This window comes from Diadema antillarum, unplaced genomic scaffold, assembly GCF_040938485.1.
Source record: "Diadema antillarum isolate AM-2024a unplaced genomic scaffold, OU_Dant_1.0 seq00000297_RagTag, whole genome shotgun sequence".
Lineage (NCBI taxonomy): Eukaryota > Metazoa > Echinodermata > Echinoidea > Diadematoida > Diadematidae > Diadema > Diadema antillarum.
This window is the reverse complement of record NW_027271320.1, coordinates 2,008,862-2,033,276: the sequence shown is the minus strand read 5'-3', so window position 1 is coordinate 2,033,276 and position 24,415 is coordinate 2,008,862.

Genomic DNA, 24,415 nt, shown 5'->3' with positions numbered 1-24,415 from the left:
CACAGCAGTTGAAAAGTGTTAATGTGTTCACAGGTAAAGAGGGTATGAGTGTTGATGACTGGGTGCGTGACATGCGTTACCTCCTTGATTCTAGAGGAAACATTTCTTCCCGCGCGAGTTTTAACGAAGTCGTCAGACACACAGGTGGTAGGGCTCGTGACCTGGTCCTGAATCTAGAGCTTCAGGGAGGAGAACTGTCGGCCGAGAGGGCATTCAGAGAACTGCTCGATGAGTATGGGGATAGTGATGTCACATCATCACCCATGGCAAACTTCTACTCACGCACGCAACAAGCCAATGAGACGCCGTCGGAGTATGCAGTGGCTTTAGAGGCTAAACTAAGAACTGTGATGGCCTTGATCTTGCTGACGAGACTGGATACGTTGGAGATATACGGTTTGAGGGAAAGAAACCGCTAACAATAAATCCAGGACAGCGCATGGAAATCAGGGCCAGTACTCCAGAGTGCACACGTGGGCGCAGTTTTATGGCTCTGGTCGAGGGCTATGATTCGCACGGTATCAAAGTAGATGCTACATTCTCTCCTGTCGAAAACGAGAAGGTGACGGTAACAGTGTCTAACATGTCTGCAAACACAATGACTTTGAACAGAAATACACCACTTGGGAAGTTAGAAATTGTAACTCAAATGCCGGAGATCCAAAATGAAGCTGATGGCAAAGAAATTGAGTTGGAAGACTATGCCTCCCCTCAAGAGATATTGGTGAATATTTTCAGTCAAGAAGTCAAGACACAGATTCCTGATTTGAACCTACCGACTGGTGAGCTGACGCCTCCCGAAATGAAGGCACTGGAGGAACTGTTGCAGAGAAACGAAGATGTCTTTTCCAAGGGCCCGGAAGACTTTGGATGTACTGACACAATAGTCCATGACATCCCTCTTATTGATCCGACCCCCTTTCGTATGCCTTACAGACGAATTTCCCCATCTGACTTCAGTGAAGTGAAGGACCATTTGAAGGAGCTTCAAGCAGCCGGGATCATCAAACCAAGTAAAAGTCCCTTTGCATCGCCGATCGTTATCGTCAGGAAGAAAGACGGTAGAATTCGGCTCTGTGTGGATTACAGGAAGTTGAATAACCGAACAGTTCGCGATGCCTTTCCCCTCCCCAGAATTGATGAATCCCTGGATGCGCTGCACAAAGCTAAATACTTCACAAGCCTTGATCTGATGTCAGGATATCTCCAAGTCCAAGTGGCACAAAAGGACCGGCAGAAGACGGCCTTTACTACTCCAATGGGACTGTATGAATACACAAGAATGCCTTTTGGACTGATGAACGCCCCAGCGACTTTTCAGCGTTTGATGAATACGGTATTCGGTGACATGCATCTCAGCGAGTTATTGATATACCTAGATGATGTAATCATCTTTAGTTCTACTCTGGAGGAACATTTGAAAAGACTGTCAGAGCACGTCTTCACCCGGTTGCGGCAGCATGGCCTAAAACTGAAACCAAGTAAATGTCGCTTTCTAAGGAAAGAAGTGAAGTACCTCGGGCATGTCGTTTCAGAGGAAGGCGTAGCTACCGACCCGGAAAAGATCGCAGCCGTGAAAGACTGGCCTATTCCCAAGACGAAGAAGGAAGTCAGAAGTTTCCTCGGCTTTACAGGATACTATAGACGCTTCATTCGAGATTATGCAAAGAAGGCTAATCCATTGTTCGCTCTGGTTGGAAGCAAGGTGAAACCAGGCAAACGATCAGCCGTAGCAGATGTCTGGACCCCGCAATGTCAAGAAGCGTTTCAATGTCTGAAGGAGACTTTGATATCGGCTCCAATTCTTGCATACCCTGACTTTGAACTGCCTTTTATTCTACAGACTGATGCATCCATATCTGGTCTAGGAGCAGTCTTAGCGCAGGAACAGGACGGGAAGGAGCGAGTGATTGCTTACGCCAGCAGAAGCTTATCACCCGGAGAGGCAAGGTATCCAGCACACAAGCTGGAATTCAAAGCGCTACATTGGGCGGCAACCGTGAAGTTTCGAGACTACGTTCTTGGTAGGAAGGTGACTGCAGTGACAGACAATAATCCTCTAACGTATGTGCTCGGAAAGGCACACCTCGATGCGCACGGTCAACGCTGGGTGAATGATCTGGCTCAATGTAACCTCGATATCAAGTACCGACCAGGAAAGTCGAATGATAATGCTGACAGTCTTTCAAGACTCTCGTCAGAGGATGTTAGAAGGACGTTGGATCTCTCTTGTTCAGGAACCACTCACACAGAAGAGGACCCGTCGCCAGTAAAAGTTGTTCAAGTCAATGCCATGGAAGTGCGTGATGCAGAGGAAGAGGCTTCAACGGTGGTTCCAGGCTTGTCCCTCTGTGAAATCGCCCAATGTCAAAGACAAGATACGACTATACAGCGCGTCATTGAGCTGCTTCAGACGCGCAACAAACCCAAATCACGGGAACTGAAGGAGGAAAAGGTCCCTGTGAGGATGCTGGTTCGTCATTGGAATCGTCTAGAGATTTGTGAAGAGGGAGTACTATGGTATGTCAGGCCGGATGACCGCAAGCTGTTGGTTCTGCCGAAGGGCATGAGGAAGAAGACACTGCATAGAGCACACCGAGATATGGGCCACCTTGGTGTTGAGCGGACACTGGCTCTCATGCAAGACAGATTCTTCTATCCAGGTATGAAATCTGTTGTCCAACAATATATCTCACGATGTCGACGATGCACTGTCAGGAAGACTAAGGAATGCAAATCGAGAGCCCCACTGATGCCGATCAAGAGTACGAGACCACTTGAACTGGTTTGCCTTGATTTCCTAAGCGTGGAGTCGTCAAAAGGTGGACTAGAAAACATCTTGGTGATAACTGATCACTTCACCCGACACGCACAAGCCTTCCCCACCAGGGATCAGACGGCATCAACTGTTGCAAAGACACTTTGGAGTAGATACATTGTACATTATGGCATACCAGAACGCATTCACAGCGACCAGGGCAGGTGTTTCGAGGCAGCCGTAATTAAGGAACTTTGCGAAGTCCTTGGCATGGAGAAGAGCAGAACCACTCCATATCATCCCCAGGGGAATGGAATGACTGAGAGGTTCAACGGAACTCTCCTAAACATGCTTGGAACACTAGAACCTTCACAGAAGCCTAACTGGAAAGAATATGTGGAGTCAATGACACATGCCTACAATTCCACAAGGCATTCATGTACCGGTTACTCGCCATTCTTCCTGATGTTTGGGCGTGAGCCTCGCATTCCTCTCGATCTCATGGCTGGAAACGACGATGTTGATGAAGACGAGCCCCAGGAAGTATCAGCCTATGTTGGCGATCTACACAACACGCTACGGGAAGCTTATCGCACTGCCGAGAAACAAGCGGACACTGCCCGCAAGAAAATGAAAGGGATCTACGACACTGCAGCGAGAGAAGCACCGTTTTGCAAAGGCGACAGAGTTTTATTAGCCAATAAAGCCATTATTGGTAGGCAGAAACTCGCAGACAGGTAGCTGGCAACTCCATGGACTGTAGAAAGTAGAATGCCACAACAGGACGTTTATGTCATACGTAACGACGAAGGCAATTGCAAAACGGTCCATCGAAATCTACTTACTGCCTGCACGTTCTCAAGTGATGACGAGGAAGAGGAACTTGTGGTCGAGGAAGCGGCGCAGACTCTAGAAAAATGTCGAGGCTCAACAAGAACGAGGAGGAAACCACAACGCTATGGAAGCGAGCACTCCACCTCAGTGTCTAATGCAGGCTAGTATGTTTGTCACATTGATGTAATAACTTTGTTCATCTAATTCATATTGGTCTAATTTTACTTATTGTTGAGGACAACAATAATTTTAAAGCGCGGGTGAGTGTTATGATACAAAATATTTCAACACGTATGCCCCCTTTACTACTGCTTATTTCTGTGTATTTTTGTTAATGCGCATGCGCAATTGTTTGTTGTCATAGAAGAAATCATAACAAAAGAACGCTTTCATCCACTGAGCTGATCCGAGTCCAACGTTACCGGACACCCCGCACTCTCGCTTGTTTTGTGGATAATTTATCCACATTTAACACCAGTTAATATCGGTGGCTGAGGCATACTCTCTCCATCACGGAGTTTGTCAGGACTTTGTTGTCTGTCTCCTGTTTTAACGCCTGGATCACGATGAAGATGGTTTAGCTCTTATGGTTTAGCTCTTCACCTTGAACACAGTGTTGTGTTGTTTTAGGTTTAAATTTTAATTTCATTCTTTGTATTCATGTATTCCAAAATATATTGTTTTGTAATTGTTATTCAGATCTAAAAAGTAAATGAATAGATAAATTTATTATTCAATTTAAAACAATTGCTAATAATGCGTCGTTTTTTCTCCCCCAGTCTTCTTATTTGAACAACAGATTTAGAGAATTGCTCTCCCACTTTGATATTCATATTTCTTTTGTATTTACTTAAATACCGAGTGGACGCCTATTTGTCCCGTCGGTGACATATATATATGTACAGATATATATATATATGAAGAGTTTGTTCGCTGAAACCGATAAGTCCATTTTTGACGATTTTGAAGTACGCTCTCTGTCATAAAGTACAAAATAATACCTTTTAAATGATATATTGGTCACTACATATAAAGGTACATTTTTGAAGTAATGGTCAAAAGAAACAAATATTTTCTTATTATTCTCTTTATCTTTCTTGACCTTTAATCACAAATATCTCCATTTGGCAAATATGGACTTATCGGTTTTTGCGAACAAACTCTTCATATATACATATATATATATATATATATATGTACAGATATATATATGTATATATATGTACAGATATATATATATATATATATATATATAAACCGATAAGTCCATATTTGCCAAATGGAGATATTTGCGACTGAAGGTCAAGAAAAATAAAGAGAATAATAAGAAAGTTTTTGCTTCTTTTGACTGTAACTTTAAAAATGTGCCTTTATATGTAGTCACCAATATATCATTTAAAAGCTATTAATTTGTACTTTATGAAAAAGACCGTATTTCAAATCTTCAAAAATGGACTAATCGGTTTTGCGAACAAACTCTTCATAGTATACACATATTTATGTGACAACCATCCCGCGGTAACAAGGGGGTGCATTTTCCTCAATCTGTAGGCTCTAGGCAGAAAAAGATAAAACGGCCAGTCAAGATGGATGCAGGGATGAAAGTGTTTGCTATCTTTAATCTTAGTATAAATCATAGTGATTTCCAGTAATCGTTTCAATTACAGCAACATTATCCAACAAGTCTCTTAACTGATCAACACAATGTAAATGAGACATACAAATGGCTGATATGACACCTCATTCTCTCATCAGTGTTCTTGATAACCTGCTTTGTTCAGTATGATACTTGATTTATACCTCAAAGAATCTATAACATCGACGTTTTTGACTTGCTAGTCAAGATCAGTCTAAGAACTATACTTGCAATAGTTTCTGGTAATTATCATAATTAACCGTCAGCTTATTCTTTAGTGAAGTCTTACAAAATTAACCACTCATGTAAAAAAGAGAAGAAATGGTCTTGCCAATTAAAAACACAGCTACGTATGACCTGATTAATCTGTGAGTGTGAGACGACTATCTAAATGAACTGAAACACAAATAGATGAACTTTGATTTAATATCAAACATGAATAAGGCAAACATCACTTCTTTGTTAAATACTTTAAAGCAAAATGAAAACTGGATGTCCTTATTTATGCTGAAAAACAATTCTAACTTCTTTTTTCTTTTTTTCTTAAAAATACCCGCTTTTTTTCTCTCCTTTCGGCTCTTTTTTGTATGTTATTCCTCTCTTATAAAAGAAAACACTTCTGTATAATCTTTAGCAATACAAGTCTTTACAACATTGCAGATGATCCATGCCGTCAGGCAATTAAAGCTTCAAGTATTTCGAGAATGCTGTGTGGCAGCTGCTCTGAAGATCAAACTTTGGGGACGATCCCTGAAAATTTTATTTTCAGTTCTTTATCAAAAAGTGACAAACTGGCCAATAGTGAGGAACTGAGGAGCCAGGAAAGTGGTACCCCTTTTACTAACTCATGCAGTTTTGGCCCGCTCCTGGTCTGAGCTAAATTATCCCGCGCCAAGCAATTAAAATTGCGTTCAGTAACTATAGCAGAGCCACGCTACTTTTACGATGACCCATTCACAAACTCGATCACGTAAGGGATAACTGCCATGGTATAACTGATCGCGTCATGGACAGAGCGGATGTGCATTGTCGCGCAATATTTGATGTGCGTGCCGCGCACTTATGGGCTGAGCAGTGTCAGCTGTGACCTTTAACTCTTTATGTGCCACGTTCGCACGTCCGGCTCGCGTGTTTTTTTTTAGACGGCACAGATTGGGAAACTAAAAATCTATCGGGGACCCTATCCCTAAACCTAACCCTAATCCTAATCCTAACCCTAACCCTAACCCTAACCCTAACCCTAACCCCAACCCTAACCCTAACCCTAACCCTAACCATAACCAAAAACCCTAACCCAACGTTTTTCCCATAGGTTTAACACGCGCCATGCCCCAATCTGTGCCGTCTTAAAAAAAAAAAAACGCGTCCGGCTCTGTCGACGGCGTGCCAACTTCGCATATTCTGCTCAACAAACAAAGCCGCCAAAACCGATCGATAAATCGCTAATCCCGCGGTACAATCAAAGCGTTTCTCGCACCTTTGTTCCCCTCACATACGGCTAGCATTCTATGTGGTGATTGACTATCAAGCGGTGTTCCCAACTAGATTTGCGTTTATGTCACTGTTTTATATGAAAAAGTCATGCCTATACAATAATGTAGCAACTGGTAATTCCAAAGAAAAATTGAACATAGAATTGTTATACATTGTATGTGGAAGCAAAGTTTGGCATTCCTCTTTAACTTTGCTCACTATTATGTCCAGCTTAACAGAAATTTGTAGAAGTTACACAAATTGGAAAGACAGAATTCTTTCTCAAAGCATGACTACCTTCGTGTCTCAGAATAACGTGGCACACAGGGGGTTTCCACCATGACACATAAAGAGTTGAAGGGGCATAGTCCCGGTAGCGTAGAGGGCGCTGTTGTTGATACTGCCGATCCCCGTTCTAGCATTGATACGAAGATTATCGAAGTTGAGCTGTCATCAAGAGTAAAGTGCGTAGGTGTTGCTAAGTAACGTTGCCTTCGAATCTCTTTGCTTCATTGTCTTCTCTGCGCATTGCGCAGTCTGTAGTAATGCCAAGGTGCGTGCATATGTGCTTGTTATTATGACATCACAAAAGAAGTTTGCTAAAGCTGTCATCCCCCTCAGCCGAATCATGAGCCGAACTGTGATCGGACCACTGACTGCAGTGAATCGGACTTCTTCGGACTCGGGGAAGTGGGCCAAAGCGTAAGCGCTGAAGACGAGTCGATAGCGTAGGTCTCTATAGGAAACTTGCGCCGTGCGCCCACGTACGCATTTGGCTGAAGAAAAAAAAAACCCACCGGGACCATGCACCAGTCCTTTAACCGTGAAAGGAATTTGGCCTGGCGCTGCTGTCGTTCATAAAGTCCTCGATCAGCCAGGCCCGCGCCCAGTCCGCGCCTGGTGCTAGCTGCAGCAGCGCCAAAATAGCCAAAATAGTCCGCACAGTCCTGGCGCGCGCCACTTTGGCCTGACCCATTTATATACTCAAAATTTTTCGACTTGGCCCGCTAGCCAAAAGGGTTACTGAAAAGGGTATGAGAGAGGTACAACACTGACCACAGCTATACAACACACCGTCTCAGAGCTACCAAGCATTTAGGAGCCGTCTCACGATCTCACGCATGGCACCCATTTTTCTCACGCATCGTTCGAAGTCTGCAACTTGGGCCTATAATAAGGAGCATATCTCAAAGGATTAGAGTGATAGTTGCAATTAAAGGTATATTTTCCTTTTGTCTTTCAAAATAAGTAAAAAATAGTCACTTAAGTATGCACCTGATCGCACCATTAAGAGCTAAGAATTGAAAAAGCTCCCTACCGTGGGAGGCCACAGGGGGAAAAACCCCTCCCACACCCTCGCTCGCGCGCACATTCGCTCGCCGAAATGCCGAGTCATGAAAATCTCACTCATAAAATTTTTTGAACTTGGCATCCCTGCCGTCTAGAGAACTAGTAGTCAGAGCGCTTGCCAATAAGGTGCGGAGGTTGCTGTGAGTCATCCAAACTGTGTTCACATTGGCCCTCCGTCTCTACATCTATGATCTAAATAATATGTACACTATTTCTCACTGTTTCTGTCTTGTACAATGTTACAATGCAACTCTTTTAACATTATGCAAAGTATCTATGTATTCACAGCCTGCATACTTGTTCTGGCAATTGAGTTTTCATTCAGAAAAGCATTATCACTTACTTTGCAATCAATAACAAGAGAGCTGTAAGGTCAATACACTCTGGTGCGGAACACCGCCTATAGGAGAGTGATTACACCGACCGTTCTACTCTGCATTCTACACTGGATAGCACAAACTATGACTCGTTCACACTCACCCGAGTAGCATTAAATCCAGAATTAACGCGGCTTGAGTCGCAATTTCAACTCTTGTTGTAATTAGAACTGCTAAATCACTACCGAAATGTAATTATAACACAGTTGCTAGTATTCATAACAATAACACACCATGATCACGGAATCATATAGAGTATCACACGATAACACATGAATATTCGACAGTTTTGTTGAAAACACAGTTTATAATCTAAATTCCTCTTTTCCTGATCGAGGAACTATACAATACAACTACTAAACACTAAATATCGTGGAATTCCCTAAATAAACCAGTTAACAGTAATAATTCAGAATGATTAAGTGCGGTAGAATTTAGATTTCTTACTCTCTAAAAAAGAAAGAGTGAATTTTCACTCGATTTTCACTCCCCTTGGTAGTGACGTCAAGGATCACTAGAAGTGGAGTGAATTTCGAGTGAACAGAAATTTCACTCCAAAAGAGAGTGAAAAAAGACGGAAATGTTTTTGGTGGGATGTTCACTCCTTTCTCACTCTAAATTCACTCCTGACGTATTTCACTCTTTTGTCAGTCGTTTTTCACTCCTTTCTCACTCTCAATTCACTCCTATTGTATTCACTCTTCTTTAACTCCGGAGGTTTTTCACTCCTTTTTCACTCTTTTTTTCAATCCTTTTTCAATCTTTTTTCAATCCCAAACGGAATTACACTCTACATGAGCACACATCTCTATCACCATTGATTACAGCACGCAGTGCACTAGTTATTCAACCTTGGAAGAAAAGGTGACAATATGGTGATGAATTTGGGAATAATCTAGGTGGTCTGGGGTCATTTTTGGAATAATGAATATCAATCAAACTAATACAAACAAAAACAGCAAGCAACGTTCATAATATAGATATTTGTTAATATTAATGCATGTATTTAGAAGCCAACGATCCACCACTGGTAGCCCAGTGCATTGCCAACTTTGTGTTCCAGTTTTGAAAGTAATTCCTACCCAAGCTGGATCAATACATGAAACTGAATAAATATAAGCTAGTAATCCAAATGGCTGTTCTTTCATTCTTTCTTATTAATTTATTCTTTCTTTAAGTAGCACTGAGGGGGATATAAGAAGATAATGTACGAAATGCTACGCATGTTATTTTTTTTTTTAATGAGCTGATTCTCTATATTAAATAAATGTGTGATGTCCACTGGATCACCTGAAATTTAAAAAAAAGGAATATACCTCTTGAAACATCTAAACTTCAACTGCAGAGCAGCACACCATTACAAACAGTCTTCATGTGCTGAGTATCTGGTTTTCCATGAATTATGTGGCCAATAATAATTATACATATATTTTTATCATTTAAGAACTGTCACCATAATCATCACAAGGTCCCTGTAAATATGCTATTCTAGCTGTCATTCCCAAAGCTCTACAAATGGAGAGTTTGTTTGCAAAAACTGCTAAGTCCATATGTGCCAAAGGGAGATTATTTGCGATTAAAGGTCAAGAAAAATAAAGAGAATAACAACAAAATGTTTGCTTCTTTTGATCATAACTTCAAAAATGTACCTTTATATGTAGTGACCAATATATAATTTAAAAGGTATTATTTTGTACTTTATGACAGAGACCGTACTTCAAAATCTTCAAAAATGGACATATCGGTTTTTGCGAACAAACTCTTCAAATATTAACATCACACATTTCCCCGAAAATATGCCAAATTCATAAAGTTTGTGCAAAAGTGAAAAATTTTACAAGTACCCTTCATGAACATGTTTAATTTTCGACTGCAAGTGAATACAATTATTGCATGTTCAATGATAAGCTACAAAAGACTTGCAAAGTATAGTCACCATTATCTATATTATAATACAAAAACAATTACACATGTAGTAGGAATTGTGATTGCTTCGAAAAATTGACAAAAATACAGAAATTTGCAATACTGCATGGTTAATCAAGTTTGGATCCTCTGTCATGTAACACAGTGATGCTCTACAAGTACATTGTACAAATACCTAAACATACTCGATCAGAGAAGCATGGTCTTGACTTTAAGTAGGCTTTAGGTGGGGTATTTGTGTAGATGATAGAGCCAGAGGGGGGCCTCCCTGGAACCCCCCAGACCTCGGCCATCAACCGTGCGATCATTACAAAATCCACACACAAATTGCCTGTGACATAATCTATAAAACGGTAATGTTGATTTTCAACAACAACAAAAAAGTCACTTGGCTAAATTATGCTAATTTGAGCATGAAATCAGACCATTTGCCATAAATAAAGTTCCAAAAAGGCACATTTTTTGTTTTTTGTGTAAATATTCTTTCTAGTGTCCATAGCAAATGAAAGAGAAAAAACTGTGCCATCAAAAAATTCTGAAGTATCTATTTCTTTCTATTTACTCATGTATTTCCTTGTTTCTTACTTTTTGTTTTTCATTGCCTTTTCAATGAAATTTGTCAGCAACACGTCCAGCATGAAAATATTTATGTTATTGATTACAATCAATAACCCCCCAAAATAATCATGCCTTCATGAAATTTGGCATGGAATGTGAAAGGGAAGGAGGGCTCATAGCCCCCCCCCCCCCTCAACCGGGCCTACTATTTATGGAAAAAGAATTGCAATCAATACAGTTGACACAACATGTATCATATCATTGATCTTCTTCACCTAAATAAGGCATCATTGTACAATATTGAACACTTGTAATCCCTCCGAGTTTTGCCAGATGTAGCAACAACTAATGCATGCAAACTGAATTTTCTTATAGAGTGATTTCATGTGACGTCATGTTGGCCACCATAATGGTGGCTTCCATAGCAAAGGCGATCAATATTCATTCATACATGCCTCTCTAACAAAGGTGTTCTTTTGCCTTAGGTTTCCCTGAAGTAAACATTGCTGCAGCTTTTGTATGCAGTCTTGATTTCTAGTCGGTTTAGGCAATTGACTTCATTAGGCTGCGTTCACATAGAAGTATACGGTATTCGCTATTCGCTATTCGGGCACCAAGTACACCAACACCCGCACCGTCAACTCGCCATCCCATGCAGTGAGGATTTCTTCCTCCTACATCCCAGCAAATCTTATTAACAATTTCTAAACTGCATCAGAATGTCAGTCTACATGCTTATTTTTGCTAAAGGGCAAATCCAGACCAAAATTGTCATTATTTCATAAACGAGAGACGGTATACGCTGCAAGAAAATCGAACAAGCTCATTTCCCACTTTGCTATACTATTCTATGCTATTCGGTACATTCAAATAGTGCCCTCTTATGTGAACCGGTGTTAGGAAATCCTATCGTTCGATTCAAGCTATTCGCGTGCCCTCGAAAACGAGCCCCAAATACCCAAATAGTATACTTCTATGTGAACGCAGCCTTATGGTGGGCAATTGTGACATCACTGCTAACACTCTATATAAAAATATGATTGTCAGTTGCAGGTTATCTTAATAATTTGTTACGAGATCAAGGGAAGAATTATCCATAAGTTTGACTCGGCACATTAGTGAACTAATCTATTTAACTCCATCTACTCTAATGCCGTGGATTTATCAATGATGGGCTGCAGATGGTTCATGGAAAAAGAAGTTGAACCACTTGAGCTTCTACGCACAAGTTTTTTAAAGTACAGTACATCAATTACATAAAGGTGAAAATGTACAAAATAACTCTGGGTCCCGTAACCCTAGGGATCAATGATTCCCATCAATTTTGTTGTATCTTTTTTAAAGATTCTTCCCCCTACTCAAAAGAAGATGGATGCAATAAATTTGAGCACATGCATATTGTACTGCATCAATGCTAAACAAAGGGGTGACAAAGTTATGTGGTAACTTAATCACAACATGGAGACTAGTCCAGATTCTGGACGTTTTCTATCATTACGCATCCACGCGCCGCTCCACAGCTTATCGCGCTATCCCCTGTAACCGCTCGATGCCAACAAACCTGTCCGAAAAAAAACGTCCAGAATGGTTTGACAGTGCGTAGGGTCAAAAGTTCATATTAGGTATGCTTACGTATGCCCTATCTCTCGCAAGCTCATTGCGTATGCATGAAAACTAAGGGATCGATCACAGAAAAGTTATGTGGGATCGATCGATCTGCTACCAGCTGTGTGCATTGCACCGTGAATACAGTGCGATCTGCAACAATTACTAATTATGTGCACAGAGATGCCTGCATTTTTGCACAACACACATTATCACAATCAGAGAGCCAACTCTTTGATCACAATGCAATGCGATACATGTACTCAGTTCTTCAGTGATCCGTACCATGCATTGTTGCACAGCTGATTCGTGCAACGTTTTTGACTGGCTGAAAGTTATGGTTGCAGTCATGTCCGACCTACTTTCACGTGGTGTTTTGGACTTTGTTGTGCCCAGATTCGAAGATGACTTGAATATTATTCTTGAGATTAAAAATGGCGAGCTACAAATCGCCAGCTCGCCGATGTATGATTTGTGATGTGCCACTTCTAACATCCAAACACTACATAAAACTGCAAAGAACTCTGTGAAGGTCGTGAGATGTGGACCTCAAGAAAAGTTGGAAGATTTGTTTGGCGATGTTATTGTTGGTAAAAGGGATCAATATGTTGGTTTTTTTTTTTTGAGGGGGGTGGATTGTGCCGATCATATTCATTAAAAGAAATAATTTTGTCGTCAATTATTCTTCCTTAATAATATTGTATGATGAAATATTCAGAAATTAAAGAAATTCTTTAATTGACATAGGCACTTGTGGCCCACTAAATAACAATGTAATTTTGTAATAAGCTCAGGGCTGTGAGATGTAGGTTCTATGAACCGCTACTTAGCTATGGTATACAAGATATCACGCATATTCTGATCAGGGGTGGTGGAGGTGAAGGGGATATTGTACAACCACATTACACAATTTGTAGTGCAAAGTTGTGAAGTACATGTAAGGAACCAGAAGGTGCCTTTTTTAGAGAGCAGTCTATAAATTTAAAGAATTGCGCTAAGTTTGTACAACTTTTATAATTTTATTACCACTTCATGTAGGGCCTACTGGGCAGTTGGACCGACACTATTCACTTTGATAATTTCTGTAACAGAGACAATCAGACCAATATCCCTGTTGTAAGAATACCCCGTCACTCAGTTTTTTGTTTGTTAGTCTTCATGATAGTAAAGCTAAACTTAGTAAACCAAGACGAAGACGCTTAAGAGCATTTTTGCTAGAGATATTGGTCCATTTGTCTCTGGCATTACAAGTGAACAGTTTTGGTTGAACTGCCCTTCTGCATATGCATATAAAGGTTACATATATATATATATATATATCTTCCTTTTTTTTGGCAAACCATACCTGTATTTGCTCAAAATAGTAGCTCCATGTATATATATACATTATCAAATAAGTAGGCCTATTCATATCAAAAGACAGTCTGACAAAGCAACTTGTTTTTTTCTAATTCACAAACATTTAAGGGGGATATCAGTGTGAAATTATGCTTGGGAAATGTGTGGGCCATGCACACAACACACACAAACACATACACGCATGTGCACACACACACGCACACACACACACACACACACACACACACAAACATACACAAACACATCCACACACACTCACATGTTAGCAATTTGATTAAACCCCCTATTACAAATCACATCCAAATTAAAACATCGTATATGTACTTTGTACATACAGCTGTACAGTGTAGTAGACTTTATTTTTTTCAACGTTTATGGCACCTGATTATTGGTAAATAAGTTTGGATTTTTTTTCAGTGTTGAGGTGTGGTCAGGAAATACATCAATTTATCACTATTGTACTTTGAAATGTACAATGTACAGTGTACATGTACATTATGTGCAAATATATGTACTGTTAAATACACTGTGTAGTCTTCATCATTTCATGTACAGTAAGAGCAGACAGCAAAGTGAAAACAAATGGACTACGAGTAGTGTAATTTGAGCATATGTATAACTTGTACATTTTTTTAATCACATTACTTCTTAAGCCTTCATTATAAAAATTTGGCCATGATGGTAAAACTGTTATTTGTTGTACCAACTACCAAGGAAGTTTCAAAGCTAGCATCCCACTCCCAACTGTCAATAATGAGTTCAAAAAGTTGTCACTCTGGGAAGGACATTCAAAATAATTCCTCGGGTGTATAAGTGTCTTTAAAGTTGGATATTCTGTGCCACCAAGTACTCATAAGGAACTGAATGTTCTATAGTTTATAAAATATTAGGCATATTTCAGTTGTTTCTCCATGCTCTTGAAATTCCTTCATTATACACTTTCATTTGTACATGTACATGTACAAGTACTGTAATATACAATACATTTTACTGTATATTCATGATAGTTCATGATCATTGTTCAACAACAGTGCATTATTTCAAACAAAATACATTGTAAACTGTTTGACTCTGAATTTTGATGTCAGAGAAATAATTTAATATGTCACATTTCAGTATGATTACCATGTGTAGTAGACTCTCATTACACATCAAAAATACAGGATTAACACAAACTGGTTACAAGTTATGACAAAGAAATCTTTGTTTTTTTCATTTGTTGCGCTTTACAACAACTCTTGGTTTTAAAAAATGCTTTGAAGTTCAAAAAAGAAAATAAATTCATTGCTACACAGTTCAAACTATAGGTAAAAATGTTCATGTGCATTAACAGAACTAGTTTTAGTTTTATCAAAATGGGCCAAAGAACATACTGTACTTCTCATGAATGATTTTGCATGTAAAGAGAGTATTATATGTAAACAAGTTCTTGGTAGTTGTACAACTCAAAAACACACTCTACACATTTGTACACTTGTATGTACATGTATGCATAGATGAACATGCGATGTACAATTACATGTGCAGACAAACAGCATTTTCAGTTCAATTTTCAAACACCCACCCAAACACCCAAAACACACAGCCCATCCCCACTTGGCATGGTCTGTATGTACATGTACATGTAATCCACTACATCACAAAAACACAACCTTGAACTAAAATATTTCAACTATTCCATAATTTTATCACTTGTAATTATGATATGTACCCATCAACATGTCCAATTAAAATCAATGAAAATATTCACACCTAAAAAAATAAAGTACAGTATGAAAAGTAGGTGTGTACAAATGTACATTGTATTTGCTTCTATGAATATTCTGAGCAAGGTACAGTAATTGCAGTGATAAAATGAAAATTATTGTACATGTAGCATGGCACTGCAAAAATTCACGTACACCAGAAACCAATGTACCAACCACTAACCATTACAAACCTTAAGGAGGAAAAACACCCACAGTGGATTCTTGTTTTAAAACAATCATATGAATTCTCTAAAAAACAATTTTCAAATCCCAAAGGTACAAGCTGAGCTACATGTACACGTGTATACGTGACATTTTTCACAAAAAAAAATCTCAGCTACGATGTACAGCTGTACAGCTGTACATGATTCTTCATGTTACCAGTATATCTGATAAGGCCTGAAAATTGAGTGCTTTTAAAAAGTGGATATAATCGTCTAGATCACTTGGGCATCCACACAAAACCGTACTGTGTACGTTGCTTACGTCAACACCCAGGCCAGATGCAATGGTAGCTATCAGAACTCTGATTTCACCATCTGTTGCTAACACGCTGTCAACAATTTCCTTTTGGATATCAGTTTCCATGTTCTGGTGGTACATATAAACTTATTAATATACCTGTGGCAACCTTCTGGAAGCAGTGCCATAAAGGTCGCGTACACATTACTGCACATTTTTCTTATCATCCTTTCACAACATGCACCATGGATCTTCAAGTCATCTGCCAGCCACTTGAACATTGTATCTAAATCTCTTGCAGCAGACTTGACAACATGTTTTATATTTTGCTTGTCCGGCAACTGATTAACCCACACATAATTGCGAAGACCAAAGTTTTCGATGATACCGCTACGCACATCTCTGGTTGCAGTGGCTGTCAGGGCAACAGCGGGACTGACGACTTGAGTTCCGATCGTAATTCACCAAATTTTCCATACACTGCTCGAAATGCTTTGGTGTCTCCAGATGCAGTCCCCCTATTTGAAAAATAAGAAAAAAAAACAGTAAGATTAAAATAAAAAAAAACATTTTTTACATTGCACATGTGATTTTAATAATGCCTGCAGTCTCTTCAATGCATATCGCATAGCCATAAGACTGCATAATTTTAATCTATAGATGAACAAGTATTGTAAGGGAACATAATGTGTAAACGATTGTAACAGATAGGCCGAGAGAGGGCGGAAAGAAGAACGAAAGATGGCGACTGTCCTCAGAGGACCTATGTTGACGATTCGGTACCAAAGACCGAATTAAAGAGTTCAAAAGGCAAAACCTGTCTGGTTCTAGTGTCATTCCCTGTTGTGCAAAGTTGTCCCCTTTCAGTATGAGTACATTTGCATACTGAAGCATGTTCCTATTTGAGTTTTTTCTCAATGTACATGCACATGAAGAATTAGTCTGTGGGCCACAGCGTGTGTCTCGATTGCTCCTCTGTCTGTGTAGAGGAGCAAAAGCCGACGAGACACAGGCTGTGTCTCACAGATTAAAGCTAAATTTTTAAGGCAGTAGGCCTATGTGTAATTGCATTTGTATGCGAGAAAGTTACAGTAGTTACTGTACTGTACAAAACAATTAAACCAGTGCAGTTACGGTGTTTACAATTTATTACAATTACACAGGATTTGACTCAGCTCGGTACACCTAGGAACACTCACAAGAGTAGTACTGTAGTAGAAGCCTGCCCTGACATGTGTTTACCCTACCCGGCTCAAAGGCCAGACATTTAACTACATTTAGTTTTACAATCATTTTTTATTGTTCAACTAGGGGCCTACAGTTACAGTTTGTAATTCAAGACAAGAGACACGTAATGAAAGTTGCCTTGACGAATCATTTGTAGAAACTGGATAGATCTAACGTTAAATGATTAGCTTACCACTAGGCCGCTTGAGTCTTCGACTTTGTCACGCAGGCCAAGCAAGATCCATAGCCCTGCTCATCTGGTCCGAAATTAAAGACTTCAAAGGCATGATCGACAAGAGCCACAGCTTTCGGAGAGTCTGGTCCATCATGTAGATCTAGTTTGCGAAGAATATCAATGCACAACGGTGCAGCTTGGAAGTTGGAACACCACACTATTGCCGAAACCAGTCGGCATGGAGATAAACAAAATCATGGTTCTGCTGCTGCTCCCCGAAACCGTCAACGAATCCAAGCTTCTCAGTAGCACAGTGCATTGAATGCTCTTCTCATTATCACTGTCAGAAAAGCGACGCGGAGACGCTGATGTTGACATCCATTGATCATGTAAACAAGGTTTGGAGGAAATACTTGAAATGCTGCACAGATTTTGGTCGGAAAACGCTAGACTCGGAATCAATACGAAAAGCACATTTGTTGCACAAGCTGTATGCTGTACACGCGATCCGGGGGATCCCCAATCGAGAAGTAAAAGCCACCTCGAAATTGACATGTACGATAAGTCACGATGCTTTAAATGAGCGAATATCTTTTCTAGACGTATTTATCAATTTTTTTTATTTGTAATTTCTAAATTATTTTTTCTGTCGAAAAATAGATTTAAAATGCTGGTTATTGTGATATTTATAATTTAATTTATAACAGTTATGGAAACGAGTAGAAGTTAGTCTTAATCTTACGCACGGTTTATGTACGTTCTAATTTCATTCTCCTCTTATGATCTCTAAGATGTATCATTTGAGCAATTTTTAATAAAAAGAAAAATAATTTTGAAATTCCATCAATATATGGAGAGATTGATACAAATATTGGCGTAAAATACGTATGTTATATTACTACATGCAATATACCTGTTTGCAATAAGACTACAAGATTAGAGATCGATCGACTTTTTTCGATCCCACAAATTGCCTGCTGGACGCGATCTCATCGACCAATCAGGATGCTCGAAATGAATGAGGGGATGGGGGTGGGGCCAGTTTTTTCCGAAATATTTCGGGGAGACTTGGCAAACCAGACTGGACTGTTTTGGAGGTCGAGATGGGTGCGTGCGCGGCAAATTAATACACGAGCATACGGTGGGGCATACGCGTGCTGTAGCGGTGTGTGCGCGCGGTAAATGATCACACAAAACAGTCCAGGCAGTGGACTACATGGAGACATGATCTTCATCCCAAGAGCATGGATGACCATTGGAAGATTCTACTATTTAGCTGCTATTTGTATCATTCCCCCCCCCAAAAAAAAAAAACAACAAACAAAAACAAAAACAAAAACAAAAAATGAGGGAAAGAAAACAAATTACATACGAGTGTCTGTCAACAGTTTTCTCTCTTGAATATTAGACCATAAAAAGGTTTTATTAAAGCAAGTCAGAATTGCCTGGAGAGAAGGGGGTGCTTAATCATGAGAGCAGCCAGATTCGTATCATGCGGAATGCCAAGCTGTGTGTGGCCAAACATTCTTTGATATGCTTGGAACACCTCACAGATGAATGTATTGATTAACATGTGGCCATGAAGAGGAGATTTTTTTGACTATATCAAAGTCAACACTATTTTCAGTTACTAGTATACTAGTATACAACAATCAACAATCACATATTCTATGCATGTCATGCATCCAGTGGTTCCAACATCCAAACTTAAAAAATTCATAACTTTTGCATCGATTGCCCGATTTTCCTTAAACTTTCACTGCATGACATTGTGTTCTACTAATGTTGCTGCTTTCACTCAATTCACATTTCTTTTTGGGTTTTGGTTTCCTTCAATGATGGTCGTGATGGTAGAGGTGACGATGGTAAGTGATGAGAAGGACTATAGAGTTGGCAATGATAAAGTGAACATCAAAAAAATATTGATAGAGCCATTCAAACCGTGATACTAGAGCAATTTTGCACATGTATGGACTGGGAAAATGAATTGATTTTGATGGAAATAGCACATCTTTTGATTTTTAAATGCCGATCCAAAATGCCTTTTTAAAGCTGATTAAGTTAAAATATTTATAGAGAGATTTCATCGATCAAAATCGATGATTACTAGCTTCCCCCCCCCCTCCCGCAGTTTCTCTTCCCTCCCCCATCTTCATCATGGATGTTATTGCATGAGAATGTAATCATATACGTTGATATATATGAACTTGAACTAAAAAGGAGCCAATACTACGCCTTTGTGAATCATTGTGAAGTTGGAGGATAAACCCAAATTAACCTAGGAGTTCATCAATGTTACCCAAGACCAAATGCCCTCTTCGAATCTGATTTTGTGGGGCTTAATAAACATGATCAATGTTAAAGGGACTGTACAGTACTGGTTGAGGTAGGGAGTCATGTTTTGAACATTCCTAAGTGAAATAATGAAAAGCCTCTTATGAAATATGAAAGAGCATGTAATTCTAAGAAGGATTCAACGTTTATTTGATGAAAATTGATTTTCAAATGGCTGAGATATCCAAAAAAGTGCTAATAATAAAAGGCGACATGCCACAACTTTATTAGGATCTCTTTGTTTCACCTTGTTTTTGGATATCTGAGCCATTTCAAAACCGATTTTCATCGAATAAACTTTTGATACCCCTTAGAACTGCATGCTCTTTGACATCTCATGGAGTGGTTTCTGAATATCTCGCAAAATGTTAAAAGCTAAATTTACACCTCGACCAGAACTGTACACACCCTTTAACAATAGCAATCGCTGCAGACCTAAATATTTGTGAATTTTGTGAATTGTATTGACTCTTTCGACCTCCTCTCGGGGTATGAGAGTAGCAAACAAAGAGTATAAATAACAATATAACAAACCAGTGAATACAATACTCAAAGATTACACATGACACAAAAGATATACAAGATTATAGTGTATATGGGAATACAAACATGAGTAAAATGGACAGATATACAGACCTTAATCTACATGTAAATAGCAGATTACAAATTTGACAAAGAAGGTTCCTTCACTAACCTATATACCGCTACGTGTCGCTATGATACGTATACATAATACTTTGATTATGATTTATTCCAAGCTTCAATTAGATTTCCAATTTACTTTTTGCAAGATATTGATGACGACGTCGAGTTTGCATGCATCCTAGTAACGCAAGTCTCGCGAGACACAGGAAAAGTGTCAGCAGACGGCTAACAAAACTACAGAAATACCACCTAAGGCAAAGCCGAACGCGATGGCGATGACATGTGAAGTGGAAACACACACACACACACACACACACACACGCACACACACGCACACACACACACACACACACACACACATACCCATACACAAACCCGTTATGTTTCTACTTGAAGGACGGCGTCCCATTCTCACATTGTAATCTGATTCTGTGGTTAAATAGCAGACGACCATGCCAATGGTACTCTGTATACTGTGTAACAGTACGAACTCAATGGTTAGCAGACGACCATGCCAATGGTACTCTGTATACTGTGTAACAGTACGAACTCAACGCCTAACTGAAGTCCACGCACATGCGTACAAAAACCAACTTGTACACTGATAGTCTTTGCTCAAGTGACACAATGGGCAATTTCGACGCGTTAGGGTTACGGAAAAAAAAATCGCGTCTGGGACCACGTTGTTTCAAAGGCGTCGACAGGAAGTAGACTATTAATCATAAAAGCAATGCAAATTAACCATTTTTTAAATACCTGTGGTCCTGCTCACGCTCCGAACATAACATTGTCAGAGTAAGTGCAGACAGAAATGGAAAACGAAACATTACGAATGCTGATACACCCTTTAATATCGAGAGAGCAGACAGTTTACGGTGAGTCGTGGGGGCTGCCATCTTGATTGAGTCGAGACGCGATCTTACGGATGTTTGGTAACGTTGGTGGCGCACTGCGAAACACAAAGAGGGCTACGTTATTTTTTACACACAAAAAAAAATAAAATCATTTTATTTTTATTTTCTAAATCAGTCAAGTGGAAAATTGCCACCTTTGGTGGTGTTTGACATTGCTTTAGGACAGGAGCTTCTGCAGGCTATGAAGGAATTGAATGAATCAGGGTTTTTGTGTTTTTAATGAATTTTATTGATATTATGAGGTAATTTGCTATTTTTTATCGTTTTTGAGAGTGACTGGATGACTAGTCTCGTATGGAGGCTCTTAAATTTTTTTAGAGCTCGAAAACATCCGAAAATAATCTTATGTTGTTTGCTTGAAAGTAGAGAAAATTTCCCTTTATCTGCTTCGATAAAATAAATAAATAAATAAAAAACCTCTATGAATCGATTGATTTTTTTATGATATATGAAATATGCTGCATTTAACACAGGTTTCTATGGGAGCCCAGGAACGGAGCGTGAAGCCACTAAGAGACACGGACCGTATTGCGTATAAAGTTACACTATTGAGGGGTTCGGTGCAATAATTATAGTGCTAACCCACACAATAGTTATTTTGAGATAATCGCTGTTGAATGTTTGGAAAGTTCATACATTGTACATTAATAGAACATGAATGCATGCATTTTTACCATCTTATTGGTTGAATTCAAATATAATATTTTCGCGGAGGTTAGAGTGAAGGATAAGGATTATGAAAATGCATGTAACTAAATTTTGACAAAAGTTTGGGTTAGCGCTATATTACACCGACCCCTCATTTTTATTACATATTACACCGACCCCTCAGAGACACGGACCGTATTGCATATAAAGTTACACTATTGAGGAATTCGGTGTAATAATTATAGTGCTAACCCACACAATAATCATTTTGAGATAATCGCTGTTGAATGTTTGAAAAGTCCATACATTGTACATTAATAGAACATAAATGCATGCGTTTTTTTACCATCTTATTGGTTGAATTCAAATATAATATTTTCACGGAGGTTAGAGTAGCGGATATGGATTATGAAAATGCATGTAACTAAATTTTGACAAAAGTGTGGGTTAGCGCTTAATTACACCGACCCCTCATTTTTTTATTAACTTTTGTTTTGTTGTGTTGTATTTTGTTTTGTTTTGTTTTGTTTTGTTTTCCCCGATTGGTAAAGACGGGAGTCACTCATGTGAACCAAACTGCCGGTGAACGGTTCAGCCAGTGTGTAGCCTACTCGGAGAAAAAAATTGGCAAGGAAATTAAATCCAACTGCCGAGTACACTTTTGTAGGCCTACACTTTATTTGAAAGTCTCTGTCACAGAACGACATACTATGATTGATGGATAATCAGATCACTTTATTTCCCTTTGAAGGAACCTCTATAAATGAAAATCTATAAGGTGAAAGAACTGAACGCATTATCACTCAAACAGGAAAGGCGTAGAGCAAAAAAAAATAAAAAAATAAATAAAAAAAATCAACATCACTTTTTAAACCCCTTTCCGAAAGTAAGTTTAACAATTAAAAATAAAAGTTTAACAGTTTAACACAGTTCTGTGTCTTTTGATGATGTTATACCTTGGACTATTCTTGATATCTCTCTGAAAAAAAAAGAATAAATCTGACACACACACACACACACACACTCACCCGCGCACAATCTTGCTCTTTTCTCTCTTTGTCTTCTCTTTCTCTCTCTCTCTCTCTCTCTCTCTCTCTCTCTCACTCTCTGTTACTTTACTCTCCCGTGTATTTTTTTAAACTATGCATGAAATATTCTCAGGTACAGGACACTAAGTGTAATACTAGTTTAAAGTCTACGTATGCCGTCCCCTCCTAGTTCAATGTTTCCTACATTCACTTAAATCTAGCAAACATTATATTTGGGGATGCAGTACATAGTTGGGCAATGAGAAAGAACACTAGGAGCACTGCAGTGAAAATAATGCATATCAATAATTATGTCTGTAAGTATTTTGCATGATCACCATCCTTTGATACTTTATCATGATTCCATATCTGGTTACTTTGGAATTTTTATCATCATCTCAGATTCTCACTTGGGACCAGCAATTTTGATTACTTTGTTTTCACTGAGCTTACATTCATTGAATCAAAGACAAGTTATCATTAAATCGAACGCTATAGTAACATTTTTATTCGTAACACGGTTCAACTATACTCTACTAAAAGTGACGGCGTGTATTGGTTTACAAATTATGTCCATGTCCTCTTTACATCTGCCTTGAAATACTATCCTCCCCATGTATTCATTTCATTTGATCTTTGTTTACCACTTTTATTATTTTTTTTTTTCACTGAACGACAAAGTTAGAGGTATTCAATGAAAAAGCTGGCATTATACAGTTAACTTGACATTTAGCTTAAAGGACACGTTCACCTTCATAGATATGTGGGTTGAGTGAATGCAGCAATATTAGTAGAGCACATCATTGAGAGTTTGAGGAAAATCGGACAATCCGTTAAAAATTGAATTTTTGAAGTTTCTGCTCATTCAAGGCTGGATGAGAAGACTACTATAGCTTGTGATGTCACATGAGTACAACGATATAAAGAAAGAATAAAGAAAATTCATTATATTTTCACTCTTCTCGCATAACAAAACAACACTTGACTTCTCTCTTTCAGAAGGAAAAGGTAATAATATTACCCTTAACATATTATGTCAGTAACAAGTCGAAGAAATGTGCACTTTATTCAAAAAGTAATGTTTTGTGAAATTCTCTTTTTATTTTCTTTATATGGTTGTACGCATATGACATCATACACTGTAGTAGTCTTCTCATCCAGCAGTGAATACGCAAATACTTTAAAAATTCATAACTTTTGAACGGATTGTCCGATTTTCCCCAAACTTTCACTGATGTGTTCTACTGATATTGTTGCATTCACTCAATCCACATGTATATGAAGGTGGACTTGTCCTTTAAATTATGCCTCTTTACGTTGTCCAGCAATCCTTGGCTATCTGCCATACATTTTTTTTT